General features: G+C 42.9%; 1 protein-coding gene across 11 annotated transcripts in view; it reads right to left on the reverse strand.

Annotated features, from left to right (window-relative positions):
* SLC8A3 (solute carrier family 8 member A3) overlaps positions 1-19093 on the reverse strand; it is a 166909-nt gene that overhangs the window by 113066 nt on the left and 34750 nt on the right. For 6 of the 11 annotated variants that reach the window (XM_074327282.2, XM_074327279.2, XM_074327281.2 and 3 more), the window contains 3 exons: positions 12530-12781; positions 9778-9909; positions 8880-9645 (listed from right to left, as the gene is read on the reverse strand). The gene's annotated coding sequence lies outside the window, so the exon portion shown is untranslated. Of the gene's footprint in view, positions 1-7672; positions 7694-8867; positions 9646-9777; positions 9910-12529; positions 12782-19093 lie in introns of those variants that run through there. The other 5 variants (XM_088797383.1, XM_088797385.1, XM_019733511.3 and 2 more) reach the window with 5 other exon arrangements.

Raw genomic sequence — 19093 nt, forward strand, 5'->3', positions numbered from 1 at the left:
TTAAAGGAGTCAACACAAAACCATTGAATTTAGACACATGCTTAGTTTTAGGGACATCTTGTGCCTGTGAGACAAATGAGGCCAGTGAGAGTTCTGGGCTCTCCAGAAAGAGATCAGGAAGGTCCTGGAATTCAACCAAGGCACCAGAGTCAACATAGTAACTATTTGTGGATTCAACAGTCCAGACTGTGATAAGCTCTGGAGATGTAGTGATAAAGCAGGTCTGGTCCCTGCTGTGGAGCAGTGCAGAGACAAGTACAGAAGATCAGTATGTAAATGTGAGCAAAGGCTTCTGGGATTCATGAACACGGAATGAGAGCATCATGGAGGGAGCGGAGTTGGATTTCTCATGTCTATGTCCAATGAAAATGCAGTTTCACATAAAAGAAAATTAACTCATGGGATGATGCACTGTCCCAAGGAAATACTGCTAGCTAAAAAAGTACAAAGTATTTTTTAAAAATTCCAAAATGTTGAGATAAACTCATATCCTAGAGTGACCAGAGAAAAGCCTGATTCTGCTCATTGGTTCATTTGTTGAGCACTTTACTCTATGCCCACCACAGTTGTAGGTTCTTTGAGGATTATTTCTGCCTGGATATGTTCTCACATTTATTGAGTTCTAAATATGTGTCACACTCTGTTCTCGCTACTGGAGAGTCAATATTATATCTTGTATGGACTACTGCAATAGTTGCCAATCTTGCCCCATCTCTTACAGTCTAGTTTCCACAGCCAAATAAGTCTTTTTAAAATGTAAATCAGATCATCCAATTCTTTGCAATCTTCTCTTCCTACAGAAACTCCTGCTTCCTTACTGACTTCTAACTCACTGCCTTTAACTCCCAACACTTTGTTTTGCTGCTTCCACGCTTCACTCCAACTAAGGCGGAGCTCTCTAAGCTTCTAGAACACGCCAAGCATGGACCTGGCCCTAGGATCTTGGCATTTACTGTTCCCTCTGCTTGGAATACCCTCCCCCTAGAGATCCCAAAAGATCACTTTTTTATTTCATTCAGGTCTCAAATGCCCCTTTCTCAGGTGCTTTCCCCGCTCATCTTACTAACAGTGGTCATGTCCCTGTCCTCCAGCACAATCTGTCACATCATTTTTCATTTTCTTTCTAGCACATAGCATTTGCTGAAATCATCATTGTTTTTGTTTGTTTGATCATTGGTTTATCATAAAATATGAACTGCAGGATAGCAGGAAACCTGTTCTTGTTGTTCACCACAGTATTCGTAAGGTGCTGACCTGAGTGTCAGTATTTGTTGAGTGGATCAATGATAAATCTGCAAGATTCAGTGTGGAAAGATGCACCTGTGAGGAGAGACTTCAAACTTCCTGGGTAGAGAGGTAAATGGTTAAAGCCAATGGTCTCAGAGAACAGGCAGATTTGTTCATTCAAAAGAACCAACAGGACCACATAGTGTTTGAACGACCCCTGTGAGGCTGTTTCTGAACAAAATTCCTTCTTTCTACCATAGCCCTCTCATTGGCACCTGACTTTTTCTCCAGTGTGTGACATAATGATGACCAACATTTATAGTGCACCATTCAACAAGTATTAAGCAATACTACGTGCCAGCAGCTTACAAAGGCCTTCTCGCTCATATGATCTCATTTAATCCTGCTTGTGAGGATATTCATACAGATGAAGAAGACTGTGGCTCGGAGAACTGCCAAGAGTTTCCATGCCAATAAGTAATGGAGCCAGAACCAAACATTGGTCCTATGGTTGCCAGAGGTGTCCTTCTACCAGGCTGGAAGGAGTGTCATGTCAGCAAGGACCAAGAGAAAACATTCCCTGCCACTGAAAGGAAATCAGGGCTGGGTCAGGGGAGTGAGAAGCCCAGGGCAGCTGAGGGGGCACTGTTTCTGCCCCTGCCTGTTCCCCAGAGAGAAGCATCGGGGCCCTATCTTTTGGGGTTCCCCATGGAGAGAGGGCTGACATCCTCCTGCCCTGTGACCCACCCATCAAGGGGAAGCTGGTGATTAGCTGCCTTTAGGGCCCTTTCCCTCAGCTCATTCTCCAGGAGCCTGATTTATTTTAATGCCATTTAATTTCTCTTAACTTTTAAATGTTGAAATATGGAATTAACTCATATTGTTGCCTGACTGAAGGAAATACAGGCTCTGGCAAGCTGTGAAAGTCATCTCTCTGAAGTGTGCTACGGAATTCTCTTGTAATATCAGCTCTGGGGGTGCTCTGGGTCCCCCTTCCACAAGAGGGTGCTAGGAGCAGATGCCTAGGACTTCCAGCGGATCCAGCCACTGTTTTTGCAGCTGTGTTTTCTCCCCCCACTTCTCTAATGAGTTCCCTCAAATTTGACTCCCCCATTAATTCCTTCTGAGGGGCTGGAAGGCACAGGCTCAGGATGATTCTTCTGGTCTCATAGTGGGGGTGAGGGGAGGAGTCCAGTGGTCTGGTAGGGGGTGGGCAGAGCCTCTGGAAAGCCACTGAGCAGAGTGATTCCACAGAGATTCTCAATAGAGCGTACACGGCTCAAATACATCCTTCCTGGATGGAAAAGCAATGGTAGAAGTGCAGGAGTTGAGACAGGACTGGCTGGAGCATTTGAGGGCCAAGGGCATTGCCTGTCATTCTATGAATGCCCTGGAGTGTTGCAGTGGGACGTGACTCCACACAGAAGTGCCAACCTAGGGCCATCAGGGCACTCAACCAGCTCAGGGTGCCTCGCAAGCCAGACATCCAGAGAGTAGAGTTGGCTGGTCATGTTGACCACTAGAGAGCCAATGTGACAACAGATACACTGGGGGCTTCAAACTGTAGCTAGAAGATTCTGAAATGAAAGATACTGTCAGTACTAAAAATATTCTTAGCAGGAGGCAATCCACAGGGTGTGGAACAAGACTCATAATACAGAATTGTCAGGCCAGGGAGGTAGCTTAAAAGTCAACACATGCAACATAACCTTCTTTGATGGATAAGGAATGTGAGGCCCGGGGCACAGAAGTGGGTCATGCCTGTGGTTGTCATAAGTGACAAGAACCAAAATATACCTTTCTCACCACCAGTTCAATGCTGCTTCTGTTCCATAATGTTGCCTGCTCCTGGTTTGATTTTTGACTCCACCACAGCTTCTTTTATGATGAATGGGTTAGACCCCCTTTTCTTGACCTTGTTTCACCTGCCTCAAAAGTGAGGCAGGTTACTCATTTACTAATTCATTCATTTTTCATTGAACACCCACTGTGTTTCAGGTATCATGCGACAGAGAGTAGAGGGAGAAAAAGCACTTGGTCCAGGAGGGGAGGTAAGTCACATGCAAAAAACAAAATAATCACACACACACACACACACACACACACACACACACACACACACACACTTTAATAAGTATAAGGGCCTCATGAAAAACAGATGCTGTGTTATCAAAATTCAGAGGAAGGAAGCCTTCCCATCAGGAAGAGGCATTTGAATTGGACGTTAAAGTACAGGTAGGATTCTTAGAGAAAGGTAAACCACGAACAAAAGCGCAGAAGAGGAAAGGACAAGTTTACCTGGGTGCCCGCATGGAAGGTGTAAAACGTGAGACTAGACATGAGTGGTAGATCAGGCCCCGGTGGAGCTGGACTGGCACAAGTAATGGGAGGCCCTTCAAAGGTTTTTGGTGTAGGAAAATGACCAGCCCATAAGGGCGTTTTAGGAGAGGAATCTTGTCACAGGCATTAAAATGAATTGAAGGAGGAGGAGGTTGAAGTTGGGAAGATGTTAGAAAGCAATTTGTCACAGTATCGTAGTAACTACTTTACACAGGTAGGTAAGGATTCAGTGGGAAAATCAATGAAAAGCACTTTGCAACAGAGTAGCTGACAGGTGGTAAACACACACATGTTGGCTGCTTTAATAGTAGTAAATATTATTATCTTTGCTATTCTGTAAGAGGTTATCAGCTCTGTACTTCGGTTGTAGAAGTACAGATAGAGAAGAGGGGGGTGGACTTAACCAACATTCATGATACTTGAAGGACAAGGGAGAGGAGTCCAAGATTAACTTGGGGATTTGGGAGCCAGGGTGACCGGAAGTTGGCTGGTGTCATCAATAGAAAAGTAGGAAGTCAGGAGGAACAACTCCTTAGCACAAAGATGAGGTCAGTTTAGTGAAACTTCCACTTGAGTTGCTGGTGGCACATCCTATTGGAGACACTGTGAAAGTGGCTGGAAACAAGACACTGGGCTTGGAGAGCTCGAGTCATCGACTTGAACTATCCGCCCTGGAGAAACAGCACAAACCACTGCAGAGACTGCTGAGCGCTAACGGACAAGGAGAAGATGGGAGAAAGGAGAAAATATTGGAGAGGAAGTGGAAGAGGGACCACCTAGAGGACTAGTGGGACCTGGAGGATTCAGTGTGACAGAAGCCAAGAGCAGAAAGTTTTAAGAGCTAATGGTCAATCTTATCTGATGGGGGTAAGCAGAGGGGGGAGCTATAGATAGACATCAGGAATAAGTTACATTTTGGGGAATGAGAAGTCCTTGGTGGATGAGACTTGGGCAGAAGGTGGGGAACAATGGGAAAGCAAGGGGCTAAATGAATGAATGAGTGATGAGGAAATAGAGACAGATGATTACTCTAAAACTGCAAGAGTTTATTGAAAGCAAGATGGGAAGAGAGAATGATGGGAGTGGGAGGAACTGGACAAGTGATGCACTTTTTAGGATGGGGTTTGTTGAGCGTGCTTACAACTGGAGGGAGGGATTCAATGTTGAAGGAGAAAGAGCCCGGGGCAAGTTGATGACGGCAGGGCACGGGTGACTCCTGGGCACCATACAGGAGGAAAAGGGAGATCTTTTTCACTCTGAGACTAGTGACAGGGAAGGATGAAGAACAAAGTGGGGAGGTCAGGGTGCAAAGGAAGAACATCAACCAAGCTCACACTCTCTGGCTTCATTCCCTAGGGCGAACACAGCAGTGCGGGACTACGAGGTCTTCTCCTCTCGTCATTTGGAAATTACCACATGGGCGCCAGGGCAGGATTATTGTTTCCATTCTCACTTCTGGGTCCAGTCCCCACATGACCCAGCGTTCTTGCATACAACCAGGAAAGCACTATTTGTCATTCCAAATATCAACTCAGTCAGTGCTACTTGGGCCATTCCAAATTATATCCAGGATGAAATAGAGCTGTTTCCTTAGTAAACATGATTCTGTATACCATATCCAAATACCATTGATTCTGGAATTAGCCTTTATTCACTCTGCACATTATCAAAAAAATACCCATATACATACACATGCGATTCTTTCTATCTAGATGTCTTGCTCAGTGGTCTCTATGGATCTAAATATAGATCTAAATCCTTACCCCTCCAGGCTTCTTCTTCAGACCTTCCCCATGTTCTGGGGTTCTCCTTGCTTTGCAGCTCAGTAGGTCAGGAAGTGTGTTTTACACCTGCTGGAGCCGCTTTTCCTTTCCCCTGAGGTGCCCTGCCCAGTGTTGGGTTTAGAGTACCCATTCAAAAACTAAATAGACAACCAAACATAAACCAATCTCATTAAAGAAAATAGTGGAACTTCTTCCTAGAAGGGCAGCTCTGGTTTGTATGCTAAAACAGAAAGAGGAAACCCCTGACCCCTCCCTCACCAGCGACCAGGGCAGTGATACACCCCAGTTTCTAATATAGCCTCCTAACTCCCTGACTCTCTCTTCCTACAGTTCAGTCTCCACATACTATCTAAAATGCAAATCTGACCATACACTTCAGTACTACAAACCTTCCTAAGCCCCACTGGAAACTCAACGGAAATCTTTAGTGTGGAGTACATGCCCTGCAAGGTTTGGCCCCCAGAGCTTCTCCAAACTCATCTCCCCGAATTTTAGCCTCTGTCTTCAGTCATTTAAAGAGCTCTCATCCACTTTAAGCATTTATATACTGATGCCTTCACTCATAACACTTTCTCCCCACGGCTCCTCTCCCTGCTTTCACCAAAGCCAACTCCTACCCATCCTTTCTTTCTGGGATGAGCTGTCCCTAGGAGTCCTCCTCTAGAGAAGTGACCTTCCTATATGCCGCCATTGCACCTGGGATCTACTCTCCACTGAAAGGAATCACCTTATGTGGATGGTAATTGTCTGTTCACTAGTTGTTTATCCCTGGTGGAATGAATGTATGTTTAGGAGGAAAGGGACCATTCTACTATTATTATTATTATTATTATTATTATTATCACTGTCATTATTATTTGTCTCTGTACCTAGCAAATTCCAGACACAGTAGGTTGTTGCTAAACGTTTATTGAATAAATAACTGGCTGAATAAATAACGAATGTTTTTTCTTCTGCAGTCCAACGTATTTCTGAACCCAATATTTGAAACTCTCGGCAAAGCCACCAGGCTTGAGTGAAAAGGGAGTTCTCTTCTCTTCTGATCTGACCTTGGTAGCTTGAAAAGAAGCCAAGATGTGTGACACATTCCCCCAAATCCAGATTGTGGGCAATTCAGACAGGGGAACAATGCCCACAACGACTACTCGTGGACAATACCAGAAACTATGCCCAGATATTGTACCAGGGACTGCCTTACACAGGGACAGGGCAGGGTTAGGGCAACAAGACACTGCCTTAGCTTTAGGGTCCCAGCCTAGGGAGGAGCCCAAGGGAAGGGAATGTTTGTACAGGGTCAATCTGACAAACCTCTTCCCCCTTCTCTGCCCAGGAGGCTGTGGAGGGCAGTACAAGAGATGCTGAAGTGGAGATCAGAGGAGCAGGAGCAGAGAGGAGAGGTACCTCGTCCTTCTAAGCCCATTCATTTAACCAACATTTACCGTGTGCCTATTCTATGCCAGGCACAGTGCTAGGCCCTGGGGATACAATGTGAACAAACTTACCGTCTATCTGTCCTGCCTTCACGCAGCTTACTATCTACATGTGTGACTGCCATTATTCAATCACTTAAATAAACTTAAACGTGCATCTTTAAATTACTTCAAAAATAACCGGTTCAGGTTATGGGTATGTAACACAGGGGGATCTGGCCTAGGCAAGGAGGGTATGGAACACTTCCTTAAGGAAGTAACTGATGAAGTAAGAACTGAAGGGCGAACAGGAGGACAATAGACACAGACAGGGCTGGACTTCGGGAGTGTTGGAAGAACAATAAAGAGTTCCAGGTAGAGGAAACTGCATGAACAGCTTTCCTATCCTCGTTAAGTTCAAGAACCACTTCAACCAAATTCAGTTCTGTAGGCACCATCTGCTTCTTCTCAACCCAATAACTATATTTTATTTCAAGAAAAATGAGGTTATTGAGTGGACTTTTGTGTGAGGACTGCCAATAGGAAAAAGAAATGTAGATTGCAGTGAGGGGCTGGGGTAATCAGCCCCCACCCAGTCACCCCAAGCTCTCTGATCATCAACCATCCTCATTTGAAGAACTGCAAAGCCTGTAGGGGCAAGTTCCTCTCAAACTTGGATCCAGTGCGGCTGGCAGAAGGAAGGGCCAGCGAGAGGCCAAGGGCCATACCACCGAGTGAAGTGATCCCCCTATTTCAGGAAGAGCACGGCCCAGCAGCTATATTTGAAAATCGAGGTAAACAAGAGCTAGCTCAAGTGGACGGGGCACAACAGCTGTGGAAGATTAATAACACACGGCTGCAAGTCACCAGGTTACCAGAGGCCCGAGGCTTCCTTCCCTTTTGGTGCCTCACCAGTAGGCCGGATGTGCTCCCGTAACTCACTCACAACTCCCTCCGCTTGGGGTGTTTTTTGACCATCCAGGAGCTCCACGCCTTGCTCCCAGCTGCGGCCTGCGTTTTTGAAAACCTGTCCCGTTTCAATCCATCTGCCCGAGAGACCAAACAACCAAACGTTCTGGGTTTTCTAATCGTCAGAAGAGAGAGGAAATATGGGGGTAAAGGCGGGCAGCAAATGAGTAAATTGAAGGCACTGCATTAAAGGGGTTTGCCTATTTAACCAGCCCCCCCTCCCGACACGGTTAAAAATAAAAGTGAATAAAGACCAAAAGCTGCTTTTTCCCTCCCGGAGCAAATAGCTTTATCTCCCCCAGTGGTTCGGGTCCTCAGGGCAGGGCAGGCAGAGTCTGCTGGAGCAGCTCCAACCTCTGAATGAGGGCGTGTGAGAGTGTGTGAGTGTGTGTGTGTGTGTGTGTGTGTGTGTGTGTGTGTGGTTGGTGAGGGGGGTTGTCGGCGCGCGGAAGGGGGGGGTAGTTACATCCCTCGCTTCTTGCCACCTGGCCCCAGATCGCCCAGAGCAACGCGGTCTGGAGAGCACAGAACAGGAGAAACCCTCCTCCCCGCCCCTTGGCCGCCGCGGGCTGATGCGCTGGGGCTGCAGTTCCTGACCCGCGGCGGTGGCGTCCGGACGTTGGGGTGCGCGCGTGCCTGTGCGCACGCGGGCGCGCGCCTCGTGAAAACCCGCTGCCCTCCTAGTCCCCACACCCGGTGGGCACTCACAGCCCAGGAGCACAACACGCCCTGGCACAGCCAGCGGACACATGCATCCAGCACGCAACACAGCAGTCAGCCTTCCCGATGCGCACCCGCCGCTAACCTAGCAAATCCGCGACCCGACTGCACACACACATGCCCAGGCATCTCTTTCTGCGCCCGCCTCACCAACCCCCTGCGAGACACTCACTCTGCCAGAACGCAACACCCTCCCCTCCAGAACCGCATACACCACGTAGACTTTCCGGGGCACCCTCCCCCCACCTCTTCAGACACTAAGCCCTCAGGAAGGCAGTTTATATTAACGATCTTGAGAACTAACTTAATAGACACCATTATTCACAACTAGGAACCCTCTTGGGGAACACCCCCAAGCCCCCAACCTCAGCCTCCCTCGTCTCGGCCGCCCGCTGAGGGGGAAGGGCAGGAGGCTCACCTCATTACTCACCGTTTCCTCTCGGTCTCCCGAGCGGAGTGGGCAAGTGAGGTGGTGAGGTAGGTGCGCGAAGCCCCCGCCACCTGGCTTCTCACCGGCCGCCGCGGCTCATCGCCCCCGCGGGCTGCCCGCCGGCCGCAGCCGCGTCGGGGGCATGTCAGTCCGTCGCTGCCCGCCGGTTGTGGGCTCGCAGCTATCAGGGAGCTGCGGGGAAGCGCATCTGGAGCGCGAGGGCTGGGGCCAGGGCGGGGGGTGGGGCCTAGGAAGGGGTCCCTCGGCGCCGGTTTTAGGAGCAGAGAAAACCTGTCCGAAGACCCCCGGAAATCCCTGACCGGGGGAACGGACTCGGGACTAAGCCCGGGAGAGACCCGGAGTCCCGGCCGCCGGGAGCGGGGGGATCCCTGCCGGGAGGGGCAGAAAGGCGAGCAGCCCGGCGCGCCCTGGCGGCTCCGAGGGACCCCGGCTTGCAGTCGCTTCGCGGGGGCTTTCCCGGGGCTGGGAGAGCGCCGGCTCTCTGCCTCGCACGCCGTCACCGCGGGCGACGTCTCGGCCTCGCCGCGCGCGGAGGGGCTGGTTTCTGGGCGAGCCGAGAGCTTTGCCCACTAAGCTGCAGCAAGAAGCCAAATCAAAAAGCCAATCTCCAAGCCTCCAAACCGAACGTCACCCTATCAGCTGGGAGAGAGCGAGGTGCACGGAATGACAAGCCGCGCGTATTTATCTTCGCCCGTAGATGGGGGGAGTTTTCAGATCAGCAGCGGGGAAGTCGAGCCGGCACCTCCTGGAGTCCAGAGAGACCCGAGTACCGAATGCAGACCAAACCCCTAGCCGGCGGCCACCCACCCAATCGTTGGAGCCTGGCGCCGGGCGCCGGCCGGCCAGCGGCAATTCCAAGACCGCGGCACGTCCTGACCTGGATTCCGCCGAGTCCGGAGCTCCCGGGCAGCAGGCGGGGAGGGCAGGCAGGAGGGCGCGCGGCACCGGCACCCCTTGTCCTCAGGAGACGCCGCCTGCAATTCCGAAACTGAGTCTCCACCAAACACATCTGTGGGTTTTAAATATAGCAGGGGACGATTACCCAGGCAGGGTCCACCCAGGCCTAGGGGAGGGGTTGAGGGGGAAGGAGGTTGGCAGTGGAGGGAAAATAAAACTCCCTTTTTCCCCCTCTTTTTTTCTTCTGTTGTTGGTGCAGAACTCTGTCATTTTCTCAACCCAAATGAAACAACAGCTTGTGAGAGACGCTTGGGTGAGCACTGGTATGTTGGTTTTAGGTTTTTAAGGCTAAAAATAAGAGGGGGCTGTCTCCCAAATTGCTGCTTACTCTGGGCCTGGAGCCTGGAAGAGAGATGGTCCTTTGAAGCAGTAGCAGAACTAGGGTTTGGGGCTTGGCTCAGGCGAAGTGTACACATGTAGTCTTAAATCAAATGACTGTAATTTCTGCTATATTTGTCTGGCTGGGTCCTGGAGGCATGAGAGGTGGGCAGGCCTCTCCTAAGAAAGGGGTTTCGCTTTCCCTAGTTTATCCATGGCATTAGGCAGATCTAAAATGATCGTGGTGGCTGGCCTTTTGTAAAGACACCAGTGTAGATTCTGGGACAGAATGTAAGGGTGGGAAGTTGTTCCTCTCCAGCCTCTGCTGCCTAAAGCCAAACATGAGGGGCCAACAAAATAATGCTTAGAAGTATCGGCACCTTCTTAGGGCCAGGCGCCCTGCTAATGAATATGTTCATTGCTAGAGGCAGAGGGACTTGTGTGGGTTCTCTGAGTTTTAGATAAACTGAAATAACAAAACCCAACTCTGCATTCCGAGCCTCCAAATCCTCACCTATAAAATGCAAGCAATAATAATAATACTCATCCCATGGAGTTGTGAGGATTCAGTGAGATTACAGTTTCTGGTATAATTCCCAAATGTTAATACAGTATGTTAATTTTCTTTCTCCTCCCAACCCTGCTTCTCTCCCACTGTAAGTTCTACAACTGACTTTTCTCCTTTGAACATTAGAGTATCACTTTCCTTTCGCCCCACCCCACTATATGCATGCAGGGATGGAAGACAGTGAATTTGATGACAACCTACCTTCAGTTTCTTCCATTATTTATTCCTTTATTTCTGATTGTGCTAGAAGTCAAGGAGATTTTCACAGAAAAGCCAGCAAGCAAGATATTTATCATTAGTATTAGGAACAAGAGCCACAAACTTCATTTTCAAGCTGGGAGGAAACTTGGAATGAAGGAAGTGAGGAGATTTGACCCAATCACAGAACTCAGCAAGGGACAGAATCTGTTATGAACTGAACTGTGCCCTCCTCCCCCACGTCCCCAAGTATATATCAAAGCAGTAACCTCCAGTACCTCAGAATGTGGCTGCAAAGAGGTAATTAAAGTGGGGCCATTAGGGATGGGCCCTAATTGAATGACTTGGTGTCCTTATAAGAAGAGATTAGTGCACAGACAGAGGGAAGACCATGTGAAAACACAGCAAGAAGGCAGCCATCTACAAGCCAAGAAGAGAGGCTTCAGAAAAACCAAACCTGCTGACTCCTTGATGTGTGAGAAAATAAAGTTCTAGCCTCCAGAGTGTGAGAAAATAAAGTTCTGTTGTTTAAGCCACCCAGTTGGTGGTATTTTGTGATGGCAGCCCTAGCAAACTAATACAGAATCCAAGTATTCTGGCTGATCTGTGAGTCCTTGTTATAGTCCAACTTCAAGGAGTTACCTAGGGTTATTTGGAACCTTGAAGCATCCTGGATTTTACAATTTAACAAAAGGGAAGCAAGGAAAGCAGCTTTATTGAATGCCCGCTATGACACTGTGCTATGTGTTTTTACATGTGTTATTTCACTCAATAAATATTTGTTGGGTGCTGCGTACTACCGTGTTTCCCAGAAAGTAAGACCAGGTCTTATATTAAGGTTTGCTCCAAAAGACACACTAGGGCTTATATTCAGTAGATATCATCCTGAAAACTCATGCTAGGCCTTATTTTCCCAGTTAGGTCTTATTTTCAGGGAAACACGTATTCTAAGTGCTGGGGACACAGCTGTGAACAATGAAGATAAAAATTCCTGCCCTTGTGGAACCTACGTTCTAAAGGAAGGGACAGATGATAAAAAAAATAAAATCCAGGGGGCATGTTAAATGGTAAGTGCTATGGAAAAAAAAATGAAGAGAGAAGGATAAGGAGGACAAGGACAGCTGAGGAAGGGAGGGGACATTGTTAGACTTTTTAATTAAAGAGAGCTGGGGAGTTTGTTCTGGAAGCTTCATTGAGAAAGTGATGGTTGTGTAAGAACCCAAAGGAGATGGGGGAGGGAACCATTTGAAAGAAGACGGTTCCAGAACAGCAGCTGCCAAGGCCCTCAAATAGGAGTCTATCAGACCTGTTCAGGAAAAATTATTTTATTTAGCACTCACCTCCACATGGAGAAGAGCATATTGCACCTTTATCTAGAGAAGAAGAAATCTCAGATGGGTCAAGTGACTCCCATTAAGGTCATACAGACAGGAAGTAGTAAAACCCTTCTGTCTCCAGAGGCTGCCAGTTGATGGGGCTGATGGAATGAATAGTTAAGAACTGGCCATGTAATAATAATAATAATAATAATAATAATAATAATAATAGAACATGCCATGTGGCTTCTCAGTTATTCCCCATTACTTACCGTTATTATGTCCCAGGACTCCATAAGTTGGTGCCTCTGCAAACGTGGGGCCTCAGGTACTTCCCAAGCAGCAGCCCTGACTGCTTTTGCCACCATTCGCTCTTCATTCCACACAAGCCATAGTGTTACTGGTCACAGGTGCCGCTGTACCCAGGTGCCAGCATTTCACCGCCCCAGGACTGTATAATCTGACAGCAGTTAAGAGGAGGCAGGAGCAGACAATCAAGTTGAAGTTTACGTTCTGGAGCAGCTCTGTAGGGGAGACAAAAGTTTCATAAGCAAAGTTTGATATTAGGGTAGTTTAGTGAGACATAATTCCTCCCTGTATGTTATATCATTTTTAACCTTCTTATAACTTTTATTTCCAAAATTTGTCATTAATTATTTTCCTATTTTTTCTTTAATAAAATTGTTTGTTCAAGTAGAACATATACAGACAAGTGCACGAGTCATTAAGTATAAACTCAAAGAATTTTCACAAACTGAATACATTTCACTTAATCATCACCCAGAGCAATAAGTCTACCAGTGTCCCATATACTCTGATGCCCTGACAAGTCACACTTCCTCCTTCTCTTCAAAGGTAACTGCTTTCTTGACTTCTAAAACCATTTCTTGATGTGATTTTGAACTTCATGTAAATGGAAGCATAAAATGTATCATTGTGTCTGCTCAACATTATACTTGTAAGATTTATCCATATTGTGTGTAGTAACAGTTTATATTTCATTGCTGTAGTGTTCCCACTGAATGAATATGCCACCACTTCTCATTCGGCTCTTGATCGACAGCTAACTTGTTTCCAATTTTTTATTATTTTGAATAATGCTACTATAAACATTTGCATACATGTCTTCTGCTTCACATATGTACTCACTTCTCTTGGGTATATATACCTAGGAATGGACTCGCTGGCTCAAAAGTTTTGTGAATCTGCAGTTTTAATTAATAATGACATTTTTCAGTTGTTTGTACACTGAATTTACACCTCCCCTCTCCAGCAGTGTTGCACCATATTCTTGGCAACACTTAGTATTGTCAATCTATTTAATTTTACCCATTCTGGTGGGTGTGTATTTAACTTTAATTTGTGATTTTCATTTGCATTTTATTAGTGACTTTTAAAGTGGGAAATTTTTCATACATGTATATAGCTTTTTCATACATGTATTTAGCTTTTGGATATCCTCTTTTGTTAAGTGTCTGTTCAAGTCTGTTGCTTATTTTTCTATGAAGTTGTCTGTCTTTTTCTTATTGACCTGTGGAGGTTCTTTACATATTCTGGATATGAGACCTTTGTTGTTACATGCATTGCAAATATCTATCTTCTTTTCATTGGAGAAGATATTGGCTTGCCTTTTCATTCTCTTAATTATGTCATTTGATGAATAAAAATTCTTAACTTTCATATAATACATTTATCATTTTTTTCTTTATCCCAGGTGCTTTATGATTCCTGTTCCTTTGTGTATCCATGGTCATTAAGATATTTTTCTTTGTTAGCTTCTAGAATTCTTAGTTTTTAATCTTTCAAATTTAGATCTAGAATTCTCCTGGAATTTCATTTTTGTATTTAACTTTAAGTAGGGGTGAAATTTCATTTTTTTTCATATAGATATACAAATGACCCAGTACAATTTGTTAAAAAGAGATCATTTCACCTGCAATATCACATTTGATATAAACCAAGTATTTGTGTATGTATGGGTCTGTTTATGGACTCTATTCTGTTTTATTGGTTTATTTTTCTATTATTTTATTCACATCCTACTGTCTCAATTACTGTAGCTTATAAGAACTCTTGATATCTAATAGAATGTGTGTTTTTGCTTTGTTCTTCTTCATGAGCATCTTGGTTATTCTTGGCCCTTTTCAGTTACACATAAATTTTAGAATCAGCTTGTCAGATTTCACAAAAATGCCTGCTGGGATTTTAATTAAGATTGCACTGAATCTATAAATCAATTTAAAGAGAAGTGACATCTTTACAATATTGAGTCTTTTGACCCATGAACATAAATTATGTATTTATTTAGATTGTTTTTAATTTCTCCCAATACTGCTTTAAATTTTTCAATGTACAGGTTTTGCACATATTTCTTTAGATTTATTCCTAGGTATTTAGGTTTTATGATGCCAAGTAAATGGTACTGTTTTCTTTTTGTTGTTAAACAAAATTTCATGTTAAATTGTTTTTTATGGTAAATAAAAATACATTGATTTTTCTATACTGACTTTGTATACAGTGACATTGCTAAATTTACTTTTAATTCTAATAGTTTATTTGTAGTTTTTGTTTGTTCATTTTTCTCATATATCACCATGTTTGAAAATTTTTTCCTTTCAAATTCTTTTTTTTTTTCTTTGTACTGTTAGCATCTCAAATACAATGATAAATAGAAGTGGACACAGTGAGAATCTGTTTCTTTTTTGATCTTAATGGAAATGCTTTCAACATTTTCCCATTAAATATCATGTTTGCTATATATTCTCTATAGGAAATATTTATGATATTAAGGAAGTTCTCTTTAATTTCTAGTTCCTTAAGTTTTTTTAATCATAAACTTGTATTGAATATTATTATCAAATGCGTTATTTTCATCTATTGAGACGATTATGTTTTTTCTTAATCTGGTAAATTAAATAAAGTGGTAAATTATATGGACTCATTTTTTTTAATGTTAAACTAAGTTTACATTCCTGAAATAAAGTTATATTGGTTTTGATGTACTATCCTTTTATGTGTTTACTGGATTTGGTTTGCTTACAATGTATTAAGATTTCTGTATCTATATTCATGATAGAAATTGGTCTGTAATATTCTGTTCTTGTAATGTTCTTGTCAGATTTTGGTATCAAGGTTTTCTGACCTCATCAAATATGTTGGGAAGTATTTCTTCTTCTCTATTTTCTGGAAGAGTTTGTGTGACATTGGTGAAGCAAATCTGGGATTGGAGTTTTTTTAATGTGAAATTATTTTCTAATTAGGTATTCAAGTTCTTTAATAAATTATATTAGCTTTCTATGGCTGCTGTGACAAATTACAACAAATTTAGTGGCTTAAAACAATGTCAGTTTATTATCTTACAGTTCTGAAGGATAGACATCAAATATGGTTCTCAGTGGTATGGCAGGGCTGCACTTCTTTTTCGTGGCTCTAAGGGAGAATCCTTTTCTTTGCTTTTCCAGCTTCCTAAGGTGACTCACTTGACTCATGACCCTTTTCTTCCATCTTCAAAGCCAGCAATATTGCATCTTTCGGATTGTTCTTTTTTTAGTCACATCTTTCCCTGACTACAAGTGGGAAAGGTTCTCTGCTTTTAAAGACCCATGGTGATTAGAATGGGCCTACCTGGATAATCCAAAATAATCTCTTTATATCAAGGTCCTTAATTTAATCACATCTGCAAAGGGCCTTTTGCTATATAAAGTAACTTTATTCACAGGTTCCAGGGATTAGGACTTCGGCACCTGTGGGAGGCCATTATTCTGTCTACTGCACAGATATTTTAGTTAAATTTAACATATATTTAGATTTTCTATTTCTTCTTATTTCAGTATAAGTTGTGTTTTTTAAGGAATTACTCCACTTCATATACATCGTCAAATTTATTGGGATAATGTTGTTCATAATATGCTCTTTTAATGTTTTTTTTTATTAGTTTCAGGTGTACAAAACAATGTAATAGTTAGACATTTGTCATTTATACTCCTTATAAAATGATAACACCCCCCCTCCCCCAACCTACTACCCCTCTGACATCGCAAACAGCCGTTACATTTCCACTGTCTCTATTCCTAATGCTGTACTCCACTTGTGACTGTATGTGTGTGTGTGTGTATATACACACACATATATATATATATAAAATTATAGTTGACATTCATTATTATTCAGCTTCAGGTGTACAGTTCAGTGATCAGGCATCTACACCATCCGTGAAGTGGTCTCCCTAATAAGACAAGTGTCCATCAGATACCCTATAAAATCTTTACAACATTATTGACGATATTCCCCAAACTGACTTTCATATCCCTGTGGCAGTCTTGTGGTTACCAATTGTGCTTTCTAATCCCCTCACCTCTCCCTCTTCCCACCACCCCTCCCATCTAGCAATCCTCAGTTTTTCCTCTATATCTCTGAGACTGTTTCTCATTTGTTCGTTCGTTTATTCTTTTCTTTAGATTCCACATATAAGTGAGATCATATGGTATTTGTCTTTCTCTGTCTGACTTATTTCACTTAGATAATGTTCTCTAGGTCCATCCTTATAGTTGCAAATGGTAAGATTCCATTCTTCCTTATGACCAAGTAATACTCCATTGTATAAACGTACTATAGTTTCTTAATCCAGTCGTCTACCGATGGGCATTTCGGTTGTTTCCATGTATTGTGTATAGTGCTGCAATAAACATAGAGGTGCATAAATTTTTTCAAATTAGAGTTTTGGATTTCTCCGGATAGATACCTAGGAGTGGAATTGCTGGGTCATAAGGTAGTTTCCATTTTCAGTTTTTTGAGATACCTCCATACTGATTTCCATAGTGGCTGCATCAATCTGCAATCCCACCAACAGTGCACAAGGGTTCCCTTTTCTCCACATCCTCGCCAGCACTTGTTTGTTGATTTATTGATGATAGCCATTTTAAATGGAGTGAGGTGGTATCTCATTGTGGTTTTTATTTGCATTTCTCTAATGATTAGTGAGGTTGAGCATTTTTTCATGTCTATTTGCCATCTGTATGTCCTCTTTAGAAAAATGTCTTTTCATGTCCTCTGCCCATTTTTTAAATTGGGTTATTTGGTTTTTTTGGAGTTGAGTTTTTTATAAATTTTGGATATTAACCCCTTATCAGATATGTCATTGACAGATGTCTTCTCCCATTGAGTAGGATTCCTTTTTGTTTTATTGATGGTTTCCTTTGCTGTGAAAAATCTTTTTAGTTTGATGTAATCCCATGTTTATTTTTTCTCTTATTTCACTTGCCTGAGGGGATATAGCAGTAAAAATATTACTCCAGATAATATCTGTAAACTTTCTTCCTATATTTTCTTCTAGGACTTTTATGGTTTCAGATCTTACATTTAAGTCTTTAATCCATTTTGAATTTACTCTTGTATATGGTGTAAGGAGGTGGTCCAGCTTCATTTTTTTGCATGTGTTTGTCCAGTTTTCCCAGCACCATTTATTGAATAGACTGTCTTTATCCCACCGTAAATTCTTGCTTCCATTGTCATAGATTAAATGACCATATAGGCCTGGATTTATTTCTGGGCTTTCTATTCTGTTCCATTGATCTATTTGTCTGTTTTTATGCCAGTTTCATGCTGTTTTGAATACTGTAGCCTTGTAGTATAATTTGATGTCAGGTATCATTATACCTCCCATTTTGTTCTTATTTCTCAAGATTGCCAAGGCTATCCGGGGTCTTTTACGGTTTCATATAAATTGTAGGATTATATATTCTATTTCTGTGAAAAACATCCTTAGTAGTATGATAGGTATTGTGTTGAATATGTATATTGCCTTAGGCAGTAAGGACATTTTAACGATATTAATTTTTCCTATCCATGAGCATTGTATGTGTTTCCATCTATTTGTATTTTCTTTAATTTCTCTCTTCAGTGTCTTATAATTTTCTGAGTACAGATCTTTTGCTTCTTTGGTTAAATTTATTCCTAGGTATTTGATAGTCTTTGAAGCAATTGTAAATGGGACTGTTTTCCCTGGTAGTAATCAGTCTATTCATGTTTTCCATTTCTTCTTGAGTTAGCCTTGGAAGGTTGTATGTTTGTAGAAAAGTGTTCATTTCTTCCAGATTGTCTAATTTGTTGGTATATAGTTGCTCATAGTAATTTCTTAAAATTTTTTGTATTTCTGTGGTGTCTGTTGTCACTTCCCCTCTTTCATTTCTGATTTTATTAACTTGGGTTCTCTCTCTCTTTTTTTTGATGAGTCTGACTAAAGGTTTGTCGATTTTGTTTATCTTCTCTAAAGACCAGCTCTTGGATTCATTGATCTTTTGTATTGTTTTTTTGGTCTCTATTTCATTTATTTCCATTCTGATCTTTATTATCTCCTTCCTTGTACTCCTTTTGGGCTTATTTTGCTGTTCTTTTTCCAGATTCTGTAAGTGTAAGAATAAACTGTTGATTTGTGATTTTTCTTTTTTCTTTAGGTCGGCCTGCATTGCTATGAATTTCCCTCTTAGGACTGCTTTCGCGGCATCCTATAGATTTTGGGTCATCGTGTTTTCATTTTTGTTTGTTTCGAGATATCTTTTGACTTCTTCCTTGATCTCATTGTTGACCCATTCATTATTTAGTAACATGTTATTCAGCATCCATGTATTTGTATGTCTTCCAGTGTTTTTTTTTTTTTCCTGTAGTGGATTTCTAATTTCATAGCACTGTGGTCAGAGAAGACAAATAGTATGATTTCAATTTTCTTAAATTTATTGAGACTTGTTTTGTGGCCTAACATGTGGTCTACCTTGGAAAATGTTCCATGTGCGCTTGAGAAGAATGTGTATTCTGCAGCTTTGGGGTGAAATACTCTGAAA

This window comes from Rhinolophus sinicus, chromosome 3 (assembly GCF_057876585.1).
Source record: "Rhinolophus sinicus isolate RSI-liver-muscle chromosome 3, RSI-T2T, whole genome shotgun sequence".
In the NCBI taxonomy this organism is placed as follows: Eukaryota; Metazoa; Chordata; class Mammalia; order Chiroptera; family Rhinolophidae; genus Rhinolophus; species Rhinolophus sinicus.